The sequence below is a fragment of the Bos taurus genome, chromosome 16, assembly GCF_002263795.3.
Source record: "Bos taurus isolate L1 Dominette 01449 registration number 42190680 breed Hereford chromosome 16, ARS-UCD2.0, whole genome shotgun sequence".
Classification (NCBI taxonomy): domain Eukaryota; kingdom Metazoa; phylum Chordata; class Mammalia; order Artiodactyla; family Bovidae; genus Bos; species Bos taurus.
The window spans coordinates 5,828,826-5,841,708 of NC_037343.1; the positions used below are offsets into that span (position 1 = coordinate 5,828,826).

Genomic DNA, 12,883 nt, shown 5'->3' on the forward strand with positions numbered 1-12,883 from the left:
AGACAAGGGAGCCCACTGTCACCACTGTTAGTCAGCATTGTTTGGAAGCCTTAGCTACAGCAGAGGAGAAAAAGAAATAAAAGGAATCCAGATTGGAAAAGAAGAAGCAAAACTCTCATTGTTTGCACACAGATGATACTACACCTAGAAAACCCAAAAGATACTATCAGAAAATTACAAGAGGTAATCAGTGAATTTAGCAAAGTGACAAGATACAAAATGAATACACAAAAATCACTTGAATCCCTATGTACTAACAATGAAACATCAGAAAGAGAAATTAAGGTATCAATCCTATTTACCATTGCAACAAAAAGAATAAAATGCCTAGGAATAAACCTACTTAAGGAGAAATAAGAGCTGTATACAAAAAAGTATAAGACGCTGAGGAAAGAAATCAAAGACAACATAAACAGATGGAGAGTTATTCCATTATCTGGAGTTGGAAGAATCAACATTGTGAAAATGACTATGCTACCAAATATAATCTACAGATTCAATGTCATCTGTATCAAATTACCAATGGTGTTTTTCACAGAACTAGAACAAAAAGTCCCACAATTCATAGGGAAACATAAAAGACCTGAATAGCCAAAGCAATCTTGAGAAAGAAAAATAGAGCTAGAGGAATCAACCTTCCTGACTTTGAACTGACTACAAAGCTATAGTCATCCAGACAGTATGGTACTGGCAGAAAAATGGAAATATAGACCAATGGAACAAGACAGAAAGCCCAGAAATAAACCCACACACCTATGGATAGCTAATGTTTGAAAATAAGTAAGAATATACAATGAGGCAAAGAGAGTCTCTTCTATAAGTGCTGCTGGGAAAACTTGACAACTACATGGAAAAAAAATGAAATTAGACTACTTCCTAACACCATACAAGAAGATAAACTCAAAATGGATGGAAAACACAGGCAGAACACCTTATGTCATAAATCACGGCAAGATCCTCTATCACCCACCTCCTATAATAGTCGGGAAAAAAAAAAAAAAGATAATCAAGTGGGACATAATTAAACTTAAAACTTATCCAAAGCAAAGGAAATTATTAATAAGGTGAAAAGACAATGCTCAGAATGGGAAAAAATAGCAAATGAAACAACTGACAAAGGATTAATTTCCAAAATATGCAAGCAGCTCATACAAATCAATGCCAAAAAAATAAAAGCAAACAACCCAATCAAAAAGTGGGAAAAAGACCTAAACTGACATATTTCCAAAGACCTACGGTGGCTAGTAAACACATGAATAGATAGATGCTCAATATCACTCATTATTAGAGAAATGCAAATCAAAACTACAATGAGATATCACTTCATACCAATCAGAATGGCCATCATCAAAAAGTCTACAAACAATAAATGCTGGAGAAGGTGTGGAGAAAGGGCACCCACTTGCATTGTTGGTGGGAATGTAAGTTGATACAGCCACTATACAGAACAGTATGGAGAGTACTTACAAAACAAGGAATAAAACCACTGTATGACCCACCAATCCCACTCCTAGGTATACACCCTGAGGAAAACAAGATGGAAAAAGACACATGTACCCCAATGTTCACTGCAGTTCTATTTACAACAGCTAGGACATGGAAGCAACATAGATGTCCATTGACAGATGAATAGATAAAGAAGCTGTGCTACGTATATACAATGGATTATTACTCAGTCATAAAAAGGAATGCACTTGAGTCAGTCCTAAAGAGGTGGATGAACATAGAGCCTAGTATACAGAGTGAAGTAAGTCTGAAAGAGAAAAGTAAACACCGTATACTAACACATATATATGAAATCTAGAAATATTGTACTGATAAACCTATTTGCACAGCAGCAATAGAGACACAGACACTGAGAACAGACTTATGGACATGGCTGGCAGGGAGGAAGTAGAGGGTGGGATGTATGGAGAGGGTTAGCATTGAGATTTACACTACCATATGTAAAATAGACAGTCAATGGGGATTTGCTGTATGACTCAGGGAACTCAAACCAGAGCTCAGTAACAATCTAGAAGGGTGGGATGGGCAGAGAGCTGGGAGGGATTTTCATGTGAGAGGGGACATGGGTAAATCTGTGGCTGATTCTTGTTGATTTTTGGTAGAACCCAACTGTAAATCCTGTAAATCCTTCAATTAAAAATAAATAAATATAAAATAACCACCCACCCCTGAAATTCCACATGCCAATGGACCCAGGAGGAGGCTCACTCATGCATGCATGAGGTAAAAGGCAGACAGATCTCTGTCTTGACTGTGATGCCTACAGTGGCTCATGAACCATCGCAATTCCCTCTCAGCTGCACTCCAGGAGTCCTGGAAAGCCTATCATAAAAATTCATGTGTGGAGCTAAGTCCTTCTGTGAAACACCAGGTATTGACAAGAGGACCTCTGTCTGCTTCATTCACACACACTTCCACCCTGTGGCCAGATCCCTGTGGTTACAACTGACTCAGAGGGAAGAGCAACCTTTGACAGACCACCAGTGAGCTTGCACAGAACTTTGGCTTAAATCTGTGACCCAGTACAGGAACACAAGATTAAGATTTAGTGCTACTTTGGGGGAAACAAACGACTGGCTGTCAGTACAAATTCTGGTGCACTAATGTATCTAGACAAGACATGAAGCACAGAAATTCTGACAAAACAGGGATGAGAATTGTCAGCAGGTGCCACTATAGAAGATCTGAGATAGCTGCAGAGTCTCTAGCCAGGTTGAAGGAAGTTATTTCTAACCCAAAGGAGACTGGTACTTTAATTAGAAAACCAGCACCACAAAACTTCAAAGAACATGAACCCAAAGTATCATGATACCAACATACTATAAACATCTTCAGTATTGACATCTGAATATTGGAGATCTGTGATTTATCCAAGTACCTATTTTAAATAACTCAGTGTGCTACAGAAAATGCAGTAAGAGAGTTGAACAAAAGCAGGAAAACATTAAACAAATGAACAATAAAAAATGGACAAAAAAACAGTTTAATAAAATGTACAAATCATAAAAAACCCAGAAACTCTGGTGCTGAAGATTCCAAAATGAAATGAAAAAATTCATTAAAGAGTATTATCCACAGAGTGAAAAGAGCAGAAGAATCTGTGAGATAGATGACATATCAGTTATCCTGTCAAAGGACATTAAAATCAAAACAAAAAAAACATTATAACAAAACAATGAAAAAGAACAAAGAAAGGCTACATGATCTATGCCACATTGTCAATAGAACCAATTTGCAAATTATTGAAGTGCCAGGAGGAGAAAAGGAGATGAGGCAGAAAGCATATTTAAGGAGTAATGTCTGAGAACTTCCCAAATCAAGGATGATATTTGAATATCTAAGTTCAGGAAGCTTACAGGTGACCAAATCAAATCAACTTAAAAAATCCTCTATAACACATATTATAATAAAGTTGCAAAAATCAAAGAAAAAATGAGAAGCCTTCAAGCAGCATGAGGAAAAAACAAACAAGCTAACAAAACAAAAACTTGTAATTTACTACTTCAGTTCAGTTCAGTCACTCAGTAGTGTCTGCTTTGTGACCCCATGAACCACAGCACGCCAGGCCTCCCTGTCCATCACCAACTTCCACAGTTCACTCAAACCCATGTCCATTGAGTCGGTGATGCCACCCAACCATCTCATCCTCTATCGTCCCCTTCTCCTCCTGCCCTCAGTCTTTCACAGCATCAGGGTTTTTTCAAATGAGTCAGCTCTTCGCATCAGGTGGCCAAAGTTTTGAAGTTTAAGTTTCAACATCAGTCCTTTCAATGAACACCCAAGACTGATCTCCTTAAGGATGGAGTGGTTGGATCTCCTTGCAGTCCAAGGGACTCTCAAGAGTCTTCTTCAACACAACAGTTCAAAAGCATCAATTGTTCAGTGCTCAGCTTTCTTTATAGTACAACTCTTACATTCATACATGACCACTGGAAAAACCATAGCCTTGACTAGACGGACTTTTGTTGACAAAGTAATGTGTCTGCTTTTTAATATTCTGTCTAGGTTGGTCATAACTTTAATTCTAAGGAGTAAACATATTTTAATATCATGGCTGCAATCACCATCTGCAGTGATCTTGGAGCCCCCAAAATAAAGTCAGCCACTGTTTCCACTGTTTCCCCATCTATTTGCCATGAAGTGATGGGACCAGATGCCATGATCTTCATTTTCTGAATGTTGAGCTTTAAGCCAACTTTTTCACTCTCCTCTTTCACTTTCATCAAGAGGCTATTTGGTTCTTCTTCACTTTCTGCTATAAGGGTGGTGTCATCTGCATATCTGAGGTTATTGATATTTCTCCTGGCAATCTTGATTCCAGCTTGTGCTTCCTCCAGCCCAGGGTTTCTCATGATGTACTCTGCATATAAGTTAAATAAACAGGGTGACAATATACAACCTTGATGTACTCCTTTCCCTAATTGGAACCAGTCTGTTGCTCCATGTCCAGTTCTAACTGTGCTTCCTGACCTGGAATTTACTAAGGAGCCCTCATTTGGATCTAAGAATATTTCTCAGCAGAAACCTAGTAGGCCAGGAGAAAGTGGGATGATATATTCCAAGTGTTGAAAGACAAAACTGCCAAAAAGAATATTTGAAAACATCATCCAGAAAAGAAAACAATATAAATACTTCACCTGACCAAACAATACTGAGAAAATTGAACACAGCTAGACCTTCCTTGAGGAGGGCATGGCAACCCACTCCAGTATTCTTGCCTGGAGAAGCCCATGGACAGAGAACCTGGCTGGCTGCCACCCATAGGGTCACAAAGAGTCAGACACAACTGAGGTAACTGAGCAGGCACACAGACCTTCGGACAGTAACTGAAAAACTATTGTGTTTCTCTGTTAAAATTTTAGTCCTTTGATGTCTGTGTCCCTTGAAGTCTCAAGTTGCTGTGTTTGCATTTAAAGAAACAGTCACTCCCTCCTCTCTTTTGACTTGGGGAGGGAAGTACACTGTCACCCTGATAGGGATTTTGAGACTTTTTCAGACCTTTTTAAAGAGACACCTGTCCCATCTACTCAATTCCTCCTAGGACAGAATTCTGGAGCTCGTATGCTTCTACCAACACAGCAAAGACAGTCTCTGTGCTGACAGTTTCCTGACTGCTTCCCTGGGGCAGTGCCAAATGCTCACATTCATGTGCTTTCTCACAGTCCCATCGGGACAGGTTAGCTTCTAGATGTACCACAGGCCATCTGCAAAGGTTTAGATGTCATTGTGGGGACCTACACAGGAGGCTGGCCCTGGGGAGAGGGGATGTGGATGAGATGAGGGGCCCAAGGGTGAGCAGGACCACAAGCATGTGTCTGCAATGGTTTGGGGCTCCCTGGTGGGGTCTCCACATGGTCAGTAGGACCCACGTCCCTTGAAGAATTCTAGCCCTGGATGCTGTGCTCCTGGCCTCTCCCTAACCCCCAGCCATGCAGGTGACCTCAGTGTCCTGGATAAGGGAAGAGAGAAGTGCGCTGGAAGATGAGGATGCCACTCTTGCTCACACACTCTTATTTTCCCCACAGGTAAAATCCTGTGCTGAGGGGTCTGTCTTGGCACTAAGCAGGGGCACTGCAGGGGCAAAATGAGACTACTGCTCTAACCCTCAGTGATGCATCCAGTCTTGAATCTTCGTGCTCTAGCAGCATGCTGTCATTTCTCTGCTAGACTCCTGGACCCCCACAGAGATTCTCTTATCCACCAATGATGGTCAAAGTCTGTTTTATATCAGGAGAGATAGTGAGACTCCTGCCATCTTTCTGACCTCACTTTGTTTTTACAGGTTTCTTCTTTGTGGATCTTTTCCTATTTTGTTGAGTGATGTATATCAATAGGTACATTTTTATATACTTATCAAAAAAAGATTGGGAACACGTGTAAACCCATGGTAGATTCATGTTGATGTATGGCAAAACCAATACAATATTGTAAAGTAATTAGCCTCTAATTAAAATAAATAAATTTAAATTAAAAAAAAGAAGTCTATAGGTACACTCATAGACACTTGTAAAAAATAAAATTAAATAGGTCTTTTGGCAAAACAAGAGGTTGATATAAACTTTTGGACTGGATAATACAGCTGAGTCTTAGAAAATTATGAACTACTGGGATCTCAGCCCAGTTTACTCACTGACACGGATGCATCTGGGAGGAGGAGACCAGCCACTCTGTGCAGATCATTGTGTTCTGATTATTTTGAAGACTATAGCCATGATAGCACCAAACCCTTACTGTTTCACCCTGTAAAATTTTTTTTTCGCTACTTGGGGTATATCCATTTTCCAAATTATTGAAAATACATTCTCCTAAGGATCATAAAAATAATATGATAGAAAAAAAACATAAATTTGTTAAAATAGAACCTTAAAGATTAACCTTATAGAATTTAAATGTGAATGCACAAATATTTAAATATAATATGTAACAATAAAAATAAAAGCTACTACCAACCTTTGTTACAAATGAAAATCAACATTCCATATTATTTTTCTTTAATTTATGATTAAAGTATGTATAAATGATGCAGATATTCTTATAAAGTCTCTATCTCACAGGATTTACATGAAGAGCCTCTAGTAAAGGGAAGATCTATTTGGATGTTTTTTTCATAGAACTCATCCCTTGGCCTTACTTTTGTTACACAACGCTTAACTCTACTCACTTGTATACTTTTATCTCTTCACTCTTTCAAAGACTTATGCATATAAACTTAAATAGGTTTACTTACTGAGGCATGGTTCTTCTGGAGACCATCCTTCTGCTGCGCAAGTCAGGTAATCCCAGGAATATTGTGAAGGAGGCACAAAATACTGATCACAGTTATAGAGAAACTGTTGATTTACACGTGCTGGAAAGTATTTCTGTATGAATGATATAGCCGTCCATGTTTTATTACTGGATAATTACATTGTTTCCCTTGGAATAAAAACAGTAGAAATAATGGTTTGCCTCATTATACAATCAAATTAGAAATTAACATTACCTCTATGAATTACATTCTTGTTCAGTTAATTACACTCACTACATTATGGTTTCTAGGAAAAGAAAAGTTATAGAAAACTCAGATGATTGAAGTATGTAAAGAGGTCCTTGATATTGAAGGTCAAATTATGTCTTGTGAGTCATATCATATAAAATTTGTATGTGGATTCTCTTGGTAGAAAACTATAGAGACTTATTAAATGAATTCTCCTTAAGTGCAGAAGTCCTAACCATGGTTGACTAAATTAGCATCTTAGTCAAGAGATGAAAGTACAGATTTTATCTTGTAGCTCATGTAGAAAGAAAACAGTGTTTTTTTTTTCCAATTAACATTCATTACCTTAATTTTCTGTTTATTGGAAAAGTGATATATTTATATATAGAAAACCACAATAATTTTCATGGATCTAATCACACAGGAAAGTAACATTATTGTTTATCACTCAAACTAGATACCAGGCATCTTTTCCCTTGCTTGTCTAATAGGAGAAATAAACAATCAATGATTCTTAATTTCCAAATGGTTAAGATTAATGGAAACCCTTGTATGCTTGTGTCTAATTTTAATTGGAGAATGATGCAATTTTCAGTATTTCTTACAAATATTTTAAATGAGATATAACATAATTACAATTTATTTTTAATATATTTTGAGTAATTTTCGCATATATGCTTACTAAGTGAATTATAAACTTTGAATCTTTGCATATCTTAATCCCTTTTAGAAAGACTTGTCAATTATACAATCTCATGGCCTATAGTCTGCATCTCTTATCACTAATAGATTTCCCACACTTTTTTGAATTTCTCTACATTTTTTAGTTTGAAATTCTTATTTAGTTTTATTCCTCTTAAGTAACAGTCTAGGTTTCTTCCCACTACTTTTTGGAGATTAGAATAATTTCTCTTCATCCTTGAATTTTACAAATTTCACCATGTATGTCAAGATATGTGTATTTAACAATAATACCATGTTGGGTAAGCTTGAGTGTTTGTATTTGCAGGAGTCAAGTGAAAAGAACTCAACTAACTTTGTTATTACATTGTAGAGAGATTTCAGTCCTGATTATCTGAGTTCAGATCTAGTACAGTTATTCACCTCATTTTGATGCTTCATAGAACATGAATTAGTAAAATAATCCACTGAGACTCACTTTCAAAAGGTACACAAAGAGGGCATAATTAAAAGTAAACATCATTACTATCACTGGCCTGAGCTATTTTCCTCCTCTCTTTTATTTGGTCACATGTGAATCTGTATTTGTCTCTCTAACCAGATCATTTATTGAAGCACATACAGTAGTCCACTATGGTCAGAGTGGCACTGACTTTGTCAAGACTCAGAACAACCTCATTCTCCTCTTACACTTCTGCCAATACAAGTTCTGGTCTCATGAGCAGGCTTGGCTATCCATCATAGTATTGGATCAGATTGATCTCAAAATTGATGAAAAGTATTCACTAAGTTTTAAAAGTGTTTCTAGTCATTCTGTATTTGTGCTGCTTATTCCTATGATCCAGGCCCAGGATCTTATAATTATCACAGCTAAATATCACGTTATTGAGTCCAACCTCACACATGGGCATCTTTCTGAGTGATGAACCTGTCACTTTCAGTACCTCAGTATCATTCCAGGCACATCTCCTCTGCTCCGTTAAACTGGTTGTTGATACAAAACAGCAATGGAGCAGGCCTGAGAACAAAATCCTGCATCTGATAATCAGCTTATTTAATTAAATTATGAATATCTGATAAACTATTAAACTGGCCAATTTCCTCATCTTGTCTACAAGAACTTTACAGTCCCTTGTGGGATAACTTTGCTGTAATATGAATACATTTGAGTTGATCTGCCATTTTCATAGGCTTCCCCTATGGCTCAGTGGGTAAAGAATCCACCTGTAATGCAGAAGACAAGGGAGATGTAGGTTTGATCTCTGGGTCAATCATATTCCCTTGCAGAAGGAAGTGGCAACGCATGCCAGTAATCTTGCCAGGAGAATTCCATGGATAGAGGAGCCTGGAGGACTATAGTCCAAAGGGTCGCAAAGAGTTGGAAATGATTGAGGGACTAGGCACACAGCATCATTTTCATAAATCCATCTTAAACAAGTTTAAACATCTTTAGTATAATTCTTATGTAGATTGAAATCTGTTTAGTACTGCTAACACCTTCATTTTAAAAGAAATTATGCTTCAAAAAATCATATTAGATTTATGCTTATAATTACTGTTAAGGTCATTGACCTGTTTTATAAAGTTACAGTTTTCTTTCATGGAATAACCACTTTGAGTGTGCCAAAATTTTCTGATGTACTGTTAGAAAAAAGTGTATTGTTACTATAGAGGCAGGAAAGAAGTTGAGGAGTAAAGAAAGCATCCCCAGAAAATACTCTGTTCAGTTGACCTGACGTTTTTCTGTATGTGATGGTTTTAGGAAAGTCCACAATGCCTTCCACACTCCTCTCTCCAAATATTAGAGCGTAAGTCTTCTCTACTGAGCATGCCATGATTACACATGACTGACGGGACAGTGTGACAAACTCATACCTGGTGTGGAGGCTTCCTCCTCCCTGTCTGTGGTCACTGGCCCTGATGAAAGCTAGCTATCTCTCAAGGAACCTTCACAGATGACCACGTGGTCAGGTGCTGAGGTCTCCTCCAAAAGCCAAGACAGTGAGCCAACCTGGAAGCAAAGCCTCCAGCCCAGCTGAGCGTCCAAGTGACAGTGGCCCAGGCCATTACCCAGTTGCCCCCCAAACAGAGTGACACATAACTAGCCAGCGAAGCCCTTTCCTGATTGTTGATCCACAGGAGCTCTAAAAATATGGAGGTGTGTTAAGTCAATGTGTTTTCTGGAAAATTTGTTAATTAGTACTATGAATCTAATAGAATGGCCATCCCAGTTGGTGCTAGTGGTAAAGAAGGAACCCCCTGCCAATGTAGGAGACATAGTATAGGCAGATTCAATCCTTGGGTTTGGATGATCCCCTGGAGATGGGCATGGCAACCCACTCCAGTATTCTTGCCTGGAAAATCCCATGGACAGAGAAGTCTGGTGTGCTACAGTCGATGGGGAGGCAAAGAGTCAGACATGACTGAAGTGACTTAGCATGCAGACACGCAGGCATCTACAACAATAGGTGTTAGGTGATGTGAGTTTTACTTAACGGTTTGAATCTGATATTACAATTATTCTGCATGCTAAAAAATTCATAAGTGCACCCATAAATTATGAAAAAAAACTCGCTTAAATATTCAAACATTTAGCTTTAAGACCACTTTTGGAAAGAGTTCAGTTGTTAATGAGAAGAAGTGTTGCACTGGAATATCTGGTGAAGATTTGTCAAGTTTCATATTTCTCTTTCATATTGTGTACTCTTTCTCCTCTTGTTTGGAAATATGCCTGTAGTCTTATTCTAGTTGATTAATAAACCATCACTCATATACCTGAGAATCAGGAGAAACAACTCATGTCTGCCTGCTCCTCAGCAAGAATAATGATGATGCAGCCTTTCTTATAAGTGATCTGGGGCATGAGCTGCTTTTAATTGTAACACTAAGGAATAGACAGGAAGCTTTATTGTGCTGTAAATGTTGTTCACGAAGAAAATTGCCAAATGGACTAAAATAACATGCAACAAATAATGAGATGAATAATGCAGAGTGATGCATATTCTATTCACACCTTGAATTTCACGAGGTATCATAAAACTCATTAGAGTTTTCATTTACAAAACCTTGAAGACAAATGGATTATTAAAGAAAATGAAAGACAAAAATGTCATAATGAAGAACACATAAGTTTTATATTTTGAAGTAAAATATTTGTTTTTAATATGATTTAATTACTTATATTAATACATTTATATAATTAGATTTTTGTTTCTCATTAATTTTTATTGGAGTTGCTTTAAAATGTTGGGTTAGGTTCTGCTTTACACCAAAACGAATCTGTTATATGAATATATATATCCCCTTTTCTTGGATTTCCTTCCCATTTAGGTCACCAGAGAGCATTGAGTGGAGCTGCCTATTATACACAGTAAGTTCTCACTAGTTATCTATTTTATCCACAACAGCCAGGACATGGAATCAACCTAAATGTCCATCAACAGAAGAATAGATGCAGAAGAAGTAGTACATATATACAATGAAATATTACTCAGCCATAAAAAGCAAGGAAATTGTGCAATTTGCAGAGACATGGATAGACCTAGAGACTGTCATATAGAATGAAGAAAGTCAGAAAGAGAAAAATAAATATTGTATAATATTGCTTATATACAGAATCTAGAAAAATGCTACAGATGAACTTTTTTGAAAAGCAAAAATAGAACTACAGGCATATAAAATGGATGTATGGATACAAGGGGACCCAAGAGTAGAGGGATGAATTGGGAGATTGAGCCTGACATATATGCATTATTGTGTAAAAAATAGATAACTAATGAAAAGAACTTATAAGTTTAAAAATAAAAGTGACTTATGTATAGAAAAGTGACAAGTTTTTTATTTTTATTTTTTTAAGGCTGTCAACATTTACATTTCTCTCTAAAAATAATTCTAAATGTATTGGCACTACACTGGAAATTAAGACTGTATTCCACGTTTTGTAGAAGGAAAATGTATCTGGTACCTAAGCTCGTTTTTGCACTGGGATGACCCGGAGGGATGGTGGGAGGGGGGTTCAGGATGGAGAACACGTGTACGCCCCTGGCAGTTCATGTTGATGTGTGGCAGAACCAATACAATATTGTAAAGTAATTAGCCTCCAATTAAAATAAATAAATTAAAATAAAAAAATAAAAACTAACAATGATGTTGCTGCTGCTGCTGCTGCTGCTAAGTCGCTTCAGTCGTGTCCGACTCTGTGAGACCCCATAGACGGCAGCCCACCAGGCTCCCCAGTCCCTGGGATTCTCCAGGCAAGAACACTGGAGTGGGCTGCCATTTCCTTCTCCAATGCATGAATGTGAAAAGTCAAAGTGAAGTCGCTCAGTCGTGTCCGACCCTTAGCGACCCATGGACTGCAGACTACCAGGCTCCTCCATCCATGGGATTTTCCAGGCAAGAGTACTGGAGTGGGGTGCCATTGCCTTCTCCAAACAATGATGTTAATGACTTTTAATTGATTTATTAAGCTATAATCACAATACAGTCAACTGAACATATTTAAAATGAGATTCGAACCTGCAAAAATCACCATATGTAAAAGTACAAAAATAACCATTGTTCTTCAGAGCTTTCTCATATTACAAGTAAGACTCTCCTAAAACATTCTGGAATTATAATATACTTTTCTGTGACACATTTTCTATTCACATTTTCATGAGCATATTCACATGACCCCATAAACTACATGGAGTACCTTTTTGCGCTGTGGTACTCAGCTGACATAGAAAAGTATTCATTTTGTCTTCCCCTTTTAGGTGAATATCTGATCATTTTTCCATTAAGGTATTATGGTTATCTCACGGTGCAGACTATTTTAACCAGTTTATTCAATCAAAAATACACACAAAGGAAAGTAGATAGTTATATTTAGGAGGAAGTCTGAGTGTTCACATCTGTTTCAACTTACCCTGTCCATGAGCAGTGTAAAACCACAAGGTGAGAAGGACATTGATTAACAACAACATGTTAGATTTTCCCAATGGTACATTCACACAAATACTCCAGTTGCACTGTTTAGGGTTCAAAAATCGGCTTCATTTGCAGTTACCTAGTGTGACTGAATTTATGCATTATAATGAAGCTAGTTAATAAGTGCCATTTAGTAAATACCAAAGTTCAAAGTTTTGAAATGTCCCTAACTTGTTTCTGTTGGTAGTTTCACAATAAGTTATTGTATTCATCACCTGATATCTATGTGCACAACTTTCTGTGGCTAAT

General features: G+C 37.5%; 1 long non-coding RNA gene across 1 annotated transcript; it reads right to left on the minus strand.

Moving 5' to 3' along the window:
* Positions 1–5,883: 5,883 nt before the first annotated feature.
* LOC112441501 (uncharacterized) lies at positions 5,884–12,678 on the minus strand. The gene is made up of 3 exons (XR_003029689.2): positions 12,573–12,678; positions 6,734–6,921; positions 5,884–6,311 (listed from the first exon to the last, which is right to left on the minus strand). It is a non-coding gene; the product is annotated as an uncharacterized lncRNA (long non-coding RNA).
* Positions 12,679–12,883: the final 205 nt, after the last annotated feature.